The sequence below is a fragment of the Haemaphysalis longicornis genome, unplaced genomic scaffold (assembly GCF_048455015.1).
Source record: "Haemaphysalis longicornis isolate Haplotype H1 unplaced genomic scaffold, Haemaphysalis longicornis Haplotype H1 scaffold_11, whole genome shotgun sequence".
NCBI classification, from domain to species: Eukaryota; Metazoa; Arthropoda; class Arachnida; order Ixodida; family Ixodidae; genus Haemaphysalis; species Haemaphysalis longicornis.
The window spans coordinates 84,438,881-84,452,348 of record NW_027526214.1 but is presented as its reverse complement, the minus strand read 5'-3'; the positions used below and the strand labels follow the sequence as shown (position 1 = coordinate 84,452,348).

Sequence of the window (13,468 nt, the reverse complement as noted above, 5' to 3'; positions counted from 1 at the left end):
GAGCACTCACAATTGGCGTTTAAAAACAGTCTATATATGGCAGCTGTAGCAAGCAAGATGTTTATGTCTACCTAGAAATCTGAGACCACACCGTGGTGCTTCCTAATGGTTCGATCGCAGCCAGCAGCGGTTGTAAAGTGTGATCGTTTTGTTGTGATGGCGTTACCGACACCAATGCCGACACGAAACGCCACGAGCCCAAACCATCGTTTGGGGTGAGTGAGTGCAGCAATCCTTACATTAGTAATAACATGAAAGAGTGTAAGTGCATTGGGACGGGAGAAATAAGTGCAACGTTATTCCTAAATTACCACACCACTGTAGAGCTCATTGCTTGATGTATCAGAAACGTAGTGATGTATTAACATACTCCTGCAATTCTTATTTTTAAATCTGTACCGTGCATCAGAAAAGATCGCGCCCGCCACAACCACCAGACCGAGCGGCTCTTGCGATGAATAACCAACAGCGAGTGGAACCGCAAATGTGGTGTTCCGCGCGGTAAACCAGGCAACTCGCGCAAGTAGAGCGAGTGCACTCGCCTTGGCTAGTGCTCAGTCAACTCTTGCTAAGCGAGTGGTGAAAGCAGTCGCACTCTCACTTTCGTGATTGCATTCCTCCTCGCGAATGGCGTTTGCTCTCCAACTCACGAGTAGTGAGCCTCGCTGCCCGCGAGTGGCGCGCGGACTCACTGGTGGGCAGCGGGCCTCGCCATCTGTGGCGCTCGCACTCGCGAGTAGAGAGCGCAGTTTGCCGCTGCTGCCGTTCGCACTGGCAAGTAGTGAGCTACACTCACCGCTAGTGGCATGCACTCGCTAGTGGTGAGCACGATTAACCGCAGTAGTGGGTCACCGTTCGTGCCGAGAGGCGCTCGCACTCGCGAGTCGTTAGCGGGGCTTAGCACGAGTGGCGTTGGCGCTTTCTCGCACTCGTAGATGCCCGACGATGTTGATGTTTACTGAGCAGTCAGCCGTAAGTGGCGACTGCGGTACTGTGAGTTCACCCGTGAGGGAATATGCCTATGTCTTGCAGATTGGCTAATTGACAAATGATGAACGGCACTCACACAATTACCCGCAACTCTGGGAGATAAATTCTTGGAAACACACCAGAAAACTGCCAAAATGCAGCATATAATATAAAATGAAGCATAATTATTGAAGCATAATGACGCAGTAAAAATATATAATTTTTATTACCTAGTGCTTAAATGCTTTAAAACGTACATCAAATTGCATGAGGAGAGCTCTACAATTTATTGACAAAAAAAACAGTAGTTAGGCGTGCAACACTGTATTTCAACAGCAAACCGTAGAAATGAAAAACTTCCAAATAAAATTATAAGGAATATAGCTATATGTAATGGTAGAATGTACGGCCTCAGAAGCAAGCCGCTAGCATAACGTGGAAAATATAGAGTACGTTAGAAGAAGCAGACCAAACACCAGCCTATACGCGGGCGATGTTCAACCTCGAGAAAGTATTAAGCTTCTACGCGGAGTTTGCCAGGTCGTAGTTGTAGAACATCGCAACAAGAAATAGAAAACCCTTTCAAAATGCATATACCGGAAACACTCGAGGGTATGATAGAAAAAACCGGAGACATTTTAACAATAGAGGAGATATCACGCAAGAAAATCAAGCTCCACACTTTTAAGAGAGCCTGAAAACGGTGCAATGGCTCATAATTTGCGAAGACGCCAGTAGAGATTAAAAAGGACAAAGAACGCCAAAAAACGTCAACATTTCATATATATCATTTGAGACTCGGTGGTGTATAAGCTCTTTACCGAAGTAATATTAACTACATAAGCTACAGCTCATATTCCCAACTACCCAGAGAGCTGGCGAGGTTAAGGATTAGGCACTCAACCGGCTCACAATCATGTCAACAAAGTGCAAAAAGAAGGTTCGTGTATATAGCCTCTTATATGGTCATTTATAAACGCTAAAAGAAGATTTTATTTGTATACACCAAAGCAGTGCTGGAAGCTTTAAAAGTACAGAGAACAATGGGAGATAACAGCCAGCCAAAAATGTTCACAGCACGTCTAGGGGGAGTTCCAGGAAGTATAAATGAAAGAAAAAACCGGATCGTGGGCAAACAGGGATTACCTGAGGACTTTATGGTTTACAAGTGATACAGCCTTATGGCCTGAGCCAGCAGAGGACCTCAAAAGCTCTCGAGAAACTACAATCTTAAACAGTGGCAGTTTGCCACAAATAATTATGAATAAATATAAAGTTCCCAGAAATAAGCACACCTAAAGCACCCACTTCAACACATCCAATGCAACAGAAGTACTTATTGAAGAATATAGCTCCTTTGACAGATTGTCAGGGCTCACCCTAATTGCGTGAGACCAATCCGGTTCCGAAAATGTATGGGCTGGGTGCACTTGGTAAGCGTTCCACAATAACAAAAAACTAAGAAAACTAGACGACTAAAACCAAAGATACAACGAATGCATGCTTCCGGTCCCTTAAACAAAGGGGAATATTATAACTTTACGGAATAACTCGAAAGCGAACTATGGTCGGCCCCACAGTCCATGCAAGAAAGAATGATCTGAGTAACAGAAGCTGAGAGCGAGCTTTCTGGATGAGAGTTCACACTGGAGCAGAAGATATTGTCTCGGACGTGGCCACAATCCGCAAGGATATAGGGCCGACCATCTTACTCGATGACGACAACGAAGCCGTGTGCGGGGGGAAGCAAGTTCAGGCTTTGCTAAGGACGCTTATATATACGTGGCGTCATATTTTAAGGGTATCGCTTCATCGTCAGGCATTCTTCGTATCATTTACTGTGGCGCCACGTAACAATGTCTTTGTTTTATTGAGAAACAATATAAAGTGGGTACTAAATATATAGAAACATATTACAACCGCCGGACTACCAGTACTTGCGGAGCAACTCGTCTGAAAGCAGAAAGGCCAATAACTCGACGATGGGGAGAAATAAAGAAAGCTGTGGGCCTGGAATACACTAAAGCCGCCCAACAATGGAGCGGTTAGAGGTCAATGAGAGAACGCTTCGTACTAAAGTGGACCTAAAAAGGTTGTCGATGATAATTGGAAAGTAGGCCCGCCTGTCCTAAATGTGTTAGCAGTCCTAAACGTGTTATACATATATTATTTTTGCATTCATCTCAAACGCCTAGATTAAAATGAACTACAAAAGCAACCGAGCCTCATGTAGCAGCCAGTTGTAATCACAAGGCTTGTACCTTGCCTAGGGAAACTGTTATAAAAAACAAAAAAAAGTGTGTCAAAGACTGCTAAACCACATCGAAGTGAGACGTCCGAAAGACAGCAAAAGTACAAAGAAATATCCGGAAGTGTAAAATATGCAGGCAAATAGAAAAACAAACATAAATAAAAACACAGCCCCAAAGCTAATATTTAGCTGATGTGCCAGATTATAACACTCGACCTCTCTTGGGAGTGAAGTTCAAGCCACCCTGAGACAATGCCTCCAAAAGCATTCAATCTCGGAAGCCTCGACAATTTGCCGAGTAAGCATGGTATTGCTTCTGCTGAAAACCCAGAAATTTAAAACACAAACTCACAGCAGTTTGGGTCACTTTAGGGGGCAAAATGACAATCCACATTATTTTAACATAAATGTGGTGCCAATTGAGGCCGTGATTTCATTCCGGCCCACATGAAGTATCTGGACTACCTAATGGCGTACGATGGTTGGATGTGCTGTTGGCTTTACGTTATTTATATCGGCGCTTCTTCAGTATCTTCTATATTTGACGTTTCCGGTGAAAATGAAATGCAGCTGTCAGTCAGCGCTTCGTGCACCCTGTTTCTGTCATCCGACATCTTGTTGTTTGCTCTGTGATTCAATGTGCATCACCAATTAGGCCACATTTTTATGTAACCGACTGCTCGAAAAAATTAGTTTGGCTCATTCATAGTTCCGTGGCTGGGCTTTCTCAATGGTTTTATACCGTCATGCCACAGAAATCTGGAGTGTATGTTAGCATTCTGCGAACCTGTTGACCATATGTAACAGGCCACTGCTTGCGCAGGTATTTTGCGCACACATTGTTAAATTAAACTTCATTTGAACTCATTCGTACTCAGACATTCCATTCAATGAGGCGAACAAAGTTTTATTTAGGCTGCAGGCTTTGCTTGAAAATCACTCTGTATTTCTCATCTTAAAACCGCCACTAGGAACAAATGTAAATGGTGTGTGCGAACACAGACAAATTACTTTTGTGCATTGTGTATGTGTGTGAACACGCACACATAAAGACACGCGGACACAGGTACACACATTCACGCACGCATCAAAACGAACACCCACAAACACATACGCACCGACTCAAACACACACACACGCACGAATGCACGCACGCACGCACACACGCACGAACACAAACACGCATAGAGACAGTAAACACGTTATTGGGTTCGCAGTGTTTTGATCAAGAACAATTTCTGAACTACAAAAAGCCTTCAACGGTGTGGCAAGATTATTACAGAAGCAGAAACTGTTTTAAAACCATTTTGTACCCTGATGAGCAAAGAATGATACGTGGCACAATATTAACATAGTAAAAGAGGAATATTCGCTGCGCTCAATGTTTCCCTTCACTTTGAGCGTTCGCGCAATTATTGTTCGGAAAGTATTAGCGCCCTGTAGCAAACCCTTCACGGTAGCTTCACACTGGTAACCCCAAAGCTGTAACACCAATGCGTCTGAAGGTTTCCTTCCTATCGCTGGTCGCAACCAATTAGGTCAAGTTGCAAGCACTTTGATAACGTTGTTTTGCCCACTTTCTCTGTTTATTCGCAATAACAGTAGCTTATATTCCTAATTCACTCCCGCCGAAGCCGTACCATATTCTCCTGCTGAGGCGATGTGTCATTCGGTAGGTAAAAATAAACACTGTACGAAAATATTTAGCAGACACAAGAGCTGGGTAGCATATTTTTTGTAACTTCACTTGCTTAGGGAGTCACTCTAGATTTTATTTCTTTTTCTGCTTGACTACCTATTCGTGTGTGGAGACTACTGACAGTTTTAAATAAGAGAGAGCCAATGCTTCCTCAGTTTTTCACGACGCGTCAGCAATCTTAGAGGTAGAAAATGGGGTTGTGCCTTATTATTCAAAATAAAACCAATCATCCCTGCGCTGTTTACCTCTTCGGATTGCTTAGGACACGACTGATTATCACGTTTTATTTTTCACTTTTCACCGCATATTAAAGTAGGAATACGGTATAACACACCCTTCGCGCACTCCACAAACCTTATTACATCATCTGTCACGCAGCGGGACTCATTTTATGACTCAGTGACCTTTCTCACCATCATTGAAAGCTTAGCCGAGAATACAACCTGCACAGGAGATTTGCCACCGACGTTCTTCAGGCGGTGGAATGACTGGCGCATGTATGGCGCAGCCACCACAGGGGTTTGCTCCCTCAGACAATCCTCACTTGGCGCTTGGGCGCTATTGACGTCTTTCAAAAGGTGTCCGCCCATGAAGCCACCAGGGTTGGTGGATATCCCGCCATTTCCAATATCACAGCTTTCTGCAGCAAGCTTGCGAGCATTTTGCGCGGGCAAGACCTAGTGAGCGCCGCCTTCATATAACTATTCCCTATGCCCCTTTTCACGAGCATGGAATGGACCTACTGGTATGGTCGGATTCACTTTTAGCTACGAGGTGCACAGTGCCAATACGGCTGACCATCACCAAAGAGAAGACGCATGTCCAAAAACTGCAGAATACAAGTGTTTGTCTTTACTCTCTGTCGTATCGTTTTTTGGCGCTTTTTTTAAAAGCAGCATCATGCACCCACCAGCCCGTCTCAGTTCACTTGATCAGTTCGATAAAATTCTGGCATCTTGTGTATGAACTTAAGACCCACCGCACACTGAGCCAAAATATGGAGCACATCCTAAATCATATTCCCTCGGTCCACGGTCCAAACCTGTTCCATGACAACAAGAAAATTGTTCACATATCTGAACCTAATAACCGAATTGTCTTCAAGGCGAAGAGAGATCTAGAGATGTGTCGGTCGCGTTTTGACAAGAATAGGTCGCTCAGGACCGGGACAATGCAGGACCCCTGCATACGCCCTTCTTTTGCACGATGTGGCTATCCTAAGACCTTACAACAGTAGAAGACAGATTTGTCCAAGAGCGTCATATTCGAAGATATGGCACCAAATTCTCGCAGGACCCAGCCATATTTCCAATATTGCGCTTCTCTTCTGCCCCAATTATGCGTTTTTTGTTTGGAGTAGGAAATTCATCTCACATCAATGAAAGCAGCAAGAATATCACCTCCTGTCGCTTCTGGCTACGAAAAAAAGGAAAGCCACCATCTGAGTTGCCTACAGTGCCATCGACATCGCCTTTCTTGCTGGGCCTTCCTGGTGCTGTGACCGCTCTAATAAAGTCTCCCGCTATATATATATATATATATATATATATATATATATATATATATATATAGAAAGAGAGAGAGAGAGAGAGAGAGAGAGAGAGAGAGAGAAATGCCGGCAGTCTACAACACCAAAGAACGCATTGGGGAATGGTAGACTATTTTTTAGCGTTAGGGATGTTACAATAATTTTTTATTAATTTACGTGAGAAAGAAAGATAGAAAAACACGCGTCCAAAGTGGGACCGAACCCAGGCCTGGGTTCGGTTGCCATTCTTGGCGCGGGTTTTTTTCTTTCTTTCTCTCTTAAATTACTAAAAAAATATTGTAACAGCACTAACGGTTAAAAAAATAGTCTAACCATTCCCCTATGCCTTCTTTTGGTGTTGTAGACTGCCGGCATTTCTTTCTGTATTTCCTAACGAGCCCCTGATTTCCAAACACTATATAATATTATATATATATATATATATATATATATATATAGCGAGAGAGAGATAGAAAGAGAGAGAGAGAGTAAAAAGAGGCTCAAAAAAACACATAACAAGTTTACTTCGACGTTTCGGACGGGGATATATATATATATATATATATATATATATATATATATATATATATATATATATATATATATATATATATATATATATATATATATATATAGATAGTTATACCCAAGGAAAACTTCGAACAAGGTAGAAAACATGATGGTTGCTCACATTTCAGAAAAAGACTTGGAAAGTGTTACATAGCCGGCGCACACACGGTGCGTGGACGACAGACGAGACAGCGCTGGGGACTGAACCATTAATTCGTCCGTGAACACAGTATTTAAAGCATAACAAGGGAGAGGGATTTGGGAACGAAGAAAGGGCGAGGAAAGATTGACGCTGAGTTGTTGATACGTCACACGCCTGGCTCAGGTGGCGGGAGACAACAAAGCAAGCCGATTTACAACATTTCTCCTCCCTTAGTATTGAAAACGCCGTGCAGGCTTTCTTTCCCGAGTTGAGCGTCGCAAAACCTGCGGGGGTTGCTGCGCCTTTGCGGTTTTGCGGGTGCCACCTGGTCTGCAGGCTCCTCGTTTAAATCGCCTTCGTTGTCGGTTGGTGTGGTCGCAGCTGCAGCCGAAGGGCTCCCCTCGTCTTGGTCTCGGTGAACGCCGCTCCGAGCGGATGCCGGGCTCGGCCTGGAACGCACTTGGTCTATGTGACGTCGAACCACCCCAGCGGGCGTTTGTATGATGACCATGCGAGACACTGTTGTGGACTGAACTTTTTCTGGTGTCCATTTCTCCCCCTGGCCGCAGTTTCGGGCGTACACGGCTGTGTCGGGCGGCAGTGTCCACTCTTTCGTTTCCCGGGTTGACCCTGGGAAAGGTGGGAAACAATAGTCCAAGCGAGAGCGGATTAGGTAGCCGAATAGAAGTTCGGAAGGGGATTTTTCCTCGTTGCACGGCGTTCTCCTGTAGTTGAAAAGAACGTTCACTAATTTCTCTTCTACTGTGTCTTCGCTTATCTTCTTTAAAGCTTCCGTAATCGTCCGAACAGCTAGTTCAGCGAGCCCGTTAGATTGTGGGTGATACCCAGCCGTACGGAGGTGTGCGATGTTATTGTTCTTACCAAAAGTGGCGAATTCTTCACTAGTGAACCGCGTGCTAATGTCCGTACTATTATGCGTGGAACACCGTATCTGGCAAAAATGCTGCGTAAGCTGGCAATTGTGGACTGCGTGCTTGCATGCCTCATGGGTACGGCTTCAATCCACTTAGTGGCAGCATCCACGACCACCAATATCATGCTGCCTGCTACCGGCCAGGCGAAGTCGGCGTGCAGCCTCGACAATTTTTCCTTAACGGCTGGCCAACTCATTGTTTGAGCACAGGCTGGCATAGGCAGGTTTTGCACGCAGTTGTGGCACGACGTTGAACGACGTTCTATCTCTCGGTCTAGTCACGGCCACCAGAATGCCGATCTGGCGACAGCCTTCATTGCCGATGACCCTTGATGTGTATCATGCAGCATATGTAGCACCCGTTCTCGTGCTTGTGTGGGAACAACTCGATGACCCCAGTATAACAACCCATGAGACACGGATAGTTCTGACCGGCGGTTCGACAATGGCACCATCTCTGTGTCTTTTACATGTTTTGGCCAGCCATTCTTGGTGTACTCAACCACCTTCGCTAGTAAAAGGTCCCACGCAGTTAGCTCTTTGAGTTCTTCGACAGACACAGTACCATCATCGAAACTTGCTAGAGCGTAAACATACTCTGGGGGTTCGCTTCTCGCTGGTGCTGCTGGAGTCTGCAGCGGTAGCCGGCTGAGGGTGTCGGCGTTTTGTAGCAGCTTAAGGGGCGAATACTGAAGCTTGTAGCGGAATTCGCCGAGGTAGAGAGCCCAGCGCTGTATTCGAGCTGCGGGGAACGCTGGCGTCGGCTTCTCCGCTTTTAGCAGGCCGAGGAGCGGCTGGTAATCTGTGACCAAGGTAAAATCTCGGTTGAGGAGATAGTCGCGAAATTTCGACACCCCAAAAACAAGGGCCAAGGCTTCTCGTTCTAGCTGGGAGTAATTCCGCTCAGAAGTGGTCAGCGTTCGCGAACGGAAGCCTATGTGACGGTTCACTTTTCCATATGTATGAAACAGCAGGGCTCTAATGCCATGCGGAGAAGAATCGCACTCCAGTTTAAATGGCTTCGCGGGGTCGTAGTGAACGACCACCCCTGCCGCAAATAGGCACTGCTTTGCGTTGGCAAAGGAGGTGTCTTGAGCTTCTCCCCAGACCGAACGCGCATTTTCGCCAAGCAACTGGTACAAAGGTGCGAGCAAGGAAGACATATTCGGAAGGAACTTGGAGTAATACGACCGCATGCCCAGAAATGAGCGTAGTTCCTGCACATTTGTCGGGCTAGGAGCCTGGACGATTGCTTCCACATGTTTCTCAGTGGGGTGTAGGCCGTTGTAAATGCGAATGCATTTCTTAGTCGGGGGTTGTCGTGCTCCGTCGGCGTGCGCCTGCATTCCTCTAGCGCGAGCGCACGTCAGCGCGCGCCTCGTAGTTCTGCCTTCGTCGTCGTCGTCGTCGTCGTCTTTCCTCCAGCGCATGCGCACGTGAGCGCGCGCCTCGTATTTCTGCCTTCGTCGTCGTCGTCGTCTCGGCGCGGCTTAAATGCGAATGCATTTCTTAGTCGGGGGTTGTCGTGCTCCGTCGGCGTGCGCCTGCAGGTGTTATCTCTCCGCGCTCCTCCTCGCCCCTAGCAACAGCGGTGGCGCGCCTAGCAACCGGAGCAGGTGGTAGCTCGGGCGGGAGTAGCGGAGGGCAAGGATAGAGGAGGAGCGCGCTCGGGCGTGTGAGGGCGCTCGCATCGCGGAGCTCGGCGAGAGAGCGAGCTCTTGCGCGGGGCTGGCGTGTTGCGCGGGTCTCTCTCTCCTCTCCGCGTACCCTCTCTCCGCTCGCTGCGCTCGGAAAATGTATATAAATGCAGTGGAGCGCACGCCTCTCTCCGTTACTGCTTGCCGCAGCGCACTCATTGGTGCACCCAATGCATTCACATTTCCGCACGGTCCCCTTCAGGGAGGTGGGGAAGTTTTTTTGTTGATTTGGTGCCCTAAGTACGTGACTGAAGGATGACTAAATTTGCATTTGTTTAGACAGAGGTTTACACCGCGCTCACGGAAACGCTGCAGTACCGCTCGCAGGGTCTCGCTGCTTCCCTGTCGCTCCGCAACCAACACATCATCGAGGTAAGCTTGCACGCCTGCTAACCCCTGCAGGACTATTTGGATTTTTTGTTGGAAGATGGCTGGGGCAGACGCTATGCCCAAAGGCAGCCTCTTGAAGCAAAATAGCCCTCGATGCAGGTTAATTACGCATAGCTTCTGCGATTCTTCGTCAAGCGGTACTTGATTATACGCATCACGTAGTTCGAGAGTGCTGAAGTACTCTCCCCCGTTTAGGCACGCAAACATGTCGTCAATCACCGGCAATGGGTACAGTTCCAGTTCGCACACAGGATTTAACGTGATCTTGAAATCGACGCAAATCCGAACGGTTCCATTTTTCTTTAAGACGGGCACAATGGGCGTAGCCCACTCCGCATGCGCTACCGGTGATAACACGCCAATTGCTACTAGTCTGTCAAGTTCTTCAGAAACCTTATCACGGAGAGCGAAAAGAATGGATCGTGCCTTACAAAACTTGGGTGTAGCTCCTTCCTTGAGTTGAAGGTGCACAGTGGGACCGCTGATGCAGCCGAGTTCCGCGCTGAAAACGTCTTGAAACTCGCTGACAATGTCGTCCACGGCCGGCAGACTCGTTGGCGATCTGGCTTCCACGGTCAAGTTAAAGACAGGTGACCCTGCATTGCTCAGCTGAAAAATTAGGTCCCGCCCGCATAGACTACGACCGGGGCAATTTATTACTACCAAGGAGCAGTCTACTACGGCGCCATTGTAGGCTACCTTCATGTCCAATTGTCCTAGGACGGGGAGCTTGCCAAGATAACAGGAAAGCTTCATAGATGAAAGTTGCAATGCCGGCATCTCTCCCGGTTGTTTTCGTAAATTTTGCGTGGCACAACGCAGACGGGCGACCCCGTGTCTATCAGCATTTGCATGTCAACGCCGCACCAAGTGAATGTCCTGTGAATTGGGGGCTCTAATCGACACTTCCGAGATGAATCAAAATCCAGAGTTGTATCGCCCGATATCTTATTTGCGTCATCTTCTGCCGTTTCATCTGATAATGCTATCGCTTCGGCCTCTTCCAAAGTCAAGTTTGCTTTTGCCAAAAGCTGTTTTTGCAAAGCGTTTGACCTGACACCACAGACTATACGGTCACGGAGCATTCGTTCCAGCATGCTGCCGAAAATGCAGTTGTCTGCAATCCGTCGGATGTCGACAAGGAAATGTTGCAAAGGCTCACCTTTATGCTGATATCGATTGAAGAACCGGAAGCTTTCCGTTATCTCGTGGCGCTTCGGGTCAAAATATTCAACCAGCGCTGCAACAACTTCTTCGTAGGTTAGGCAGTTCGGTTTCTTAGGAGCGACTCGTCCCGCCAGAATCTGCAGAGTCCTCGTGTTTAACGCTGCTACGAGCAACGCCCTTTTTTTCGCTGTGTCGGTAACCCCCGTTGCCTCGAAATAAGCTTCTGCCTTGATGACGTACGCTTTCCAATTGTCCCTCTCGCCGTCATACTCGGGAAGATGGTGGTGAGCCATGGCTGCCGTTGTCATTGCTGCAGGCTCTTGAAGGACCGTACGGTGGTTTTTCTCGCCGGGTTCTTCTTTTACTTCATGGGTTCCTTTCTAGCTCGTCGCCACTGTTACATAGCCGGCGCACACACGGTGCGTGGACGACAGACGAGACAGCGCTGGGGACTGAACCATTTATTCGTCCGTGAACACAGTATTTAAAGCATAGCAAGAAGGAGGGAGTTGGGAAGGAAGAAAGGGCGAGGAAAGACATGACGCTGAGTTGTTGATACGCCACACGCCTGGCTCCGGCGGCGGAAGATAAGAAAGCAAGCGGATTTACAACAGGAAGTCTCTGCTGAAACGTTGGCAACAATCGTGGTTTTAAAGTTGTTAGAAGTTTTCTTTTGTTGTCTTGTCTGTCGTTCTCCAAGTTTTATTGCTACATATATATGGTTATATATATATATATCTATATTGTAGTAAGCATGATGAGCCCATGAAAACTGTGATAAGCATCAGCCACAACGGGCTAATCCCCCTACGTGAATATGCTGCGCCTAATGCCGCTGGGGGAAGAAGACGCGCTCGCTCAGAGTCAGTCTCGCGAAAAGCTGGTCGTTTCGGCTCACCCCGTCTGCGTCGACGCGTCGTTCGTGAATAAACAAGTCCAGACTTCTACCGGAACGCCGACTATCTCCTTTACAATTTTTTGGTGGAGGTTGCGGTGCTTCTCAGGTCCCCATTTATCTACCCTGGAGCTGCGCAGCCGGACACTTCCCTCGAGGTTGTCTCACGGTAACCACCACGAGTCCCTACCTCCTGTGGCGCCTATCATCTGCCCTGGTACGGTCTGTTCACGGGATCCCCCCTTCTTCAACGGCACTAATGACCAGGATGCTGAGGACTGGATCACCACCTTCCAACGGGTGTGCACCGATAACAACTGGGACGATAAACTCAAACAAAACAACGTCAGTCTCTCCTTAACCGGTGTCGCAGAGACCTGGTGCAAGGACCACGGGTCTGATCTAACACATGGTCGGACTTTAAGACCGAATTTGCCAAAGTTTTCGGGCGCCCCGCTGTTCGGAAACTGCGGGCTGAACAATGTTTGCGTGAACGCGCTCAGCGCACGAATGAAACATTTACCTCTTCCATCGAGGACATCCTTGAGTTCTGTAAGCGTGCAAACAACGCTTTCACCAAAGAGGGCAAAATCAAGCACATTCCTAAAGGAATAGAGGACGATGCCTTCCAAATGTTGCTCGCGAAAAGCCCTCGGACGATTGCTGAAGTCATAAACGCTTGCCAGGAGTTCGAAGAACTTCTGCAGAGAGCGGGTGCTCACTCGTAAGCGCGTGGAACACGACCATTCCCTTTGCAGCTTGGCATCTGAGGATAGGAGTGTTCTTTTCACTCAGATTCAACAGTTTTTTCGCGAGGAGGTGGCTGGTCAGCTTTCTCTCGTTAGCGACGTAGCCAAGCCGCCTCAGTCGGATTTAGCCCCAACCCTCAGGAGCGTTATACAACAAGTTGCGGACGCACTTCCAAGCACTGGACCACCCAATTCTGCGGCAGGTCTGTAGAACTCTCATGAGCATCAGCCACAATGGGCAAATCCCCCTACGTGAACATGCTGCGCCGGATGCCGCTTGAGGAAGAAGACGCGCTCGTTCAGTGTCAGTCTCGCTAAAGCTGGTCGTTTCGGTTCACCCCGTCTGCGTCAACGCCTCGTTCGTGAATAAAAATCCATCCTTTTCGGAACGCCGACATTATCCTTTACACTATATATACATGGCTTGGCAGCTGAATAGTATATGAAATTAGAGTCACCACGAAAAACATAACAACA

The 13,468-nt window shown here is 47.5% G+C and overlaps 1 pseudogene; it reads right to left on the bottom strand.

Annotated features, from left to right (window-relative positions):
- Nucleotides 1-7,389: 7,389 nt before the first annotated feature.
- Nucleotides 7,390-11,808, bottom strand: LOC144160704 (uncharacterized; annotated as a pseudogene).
- Nucleotides 11,809-13,468: the final 1,660 nt, after the last annotated feature.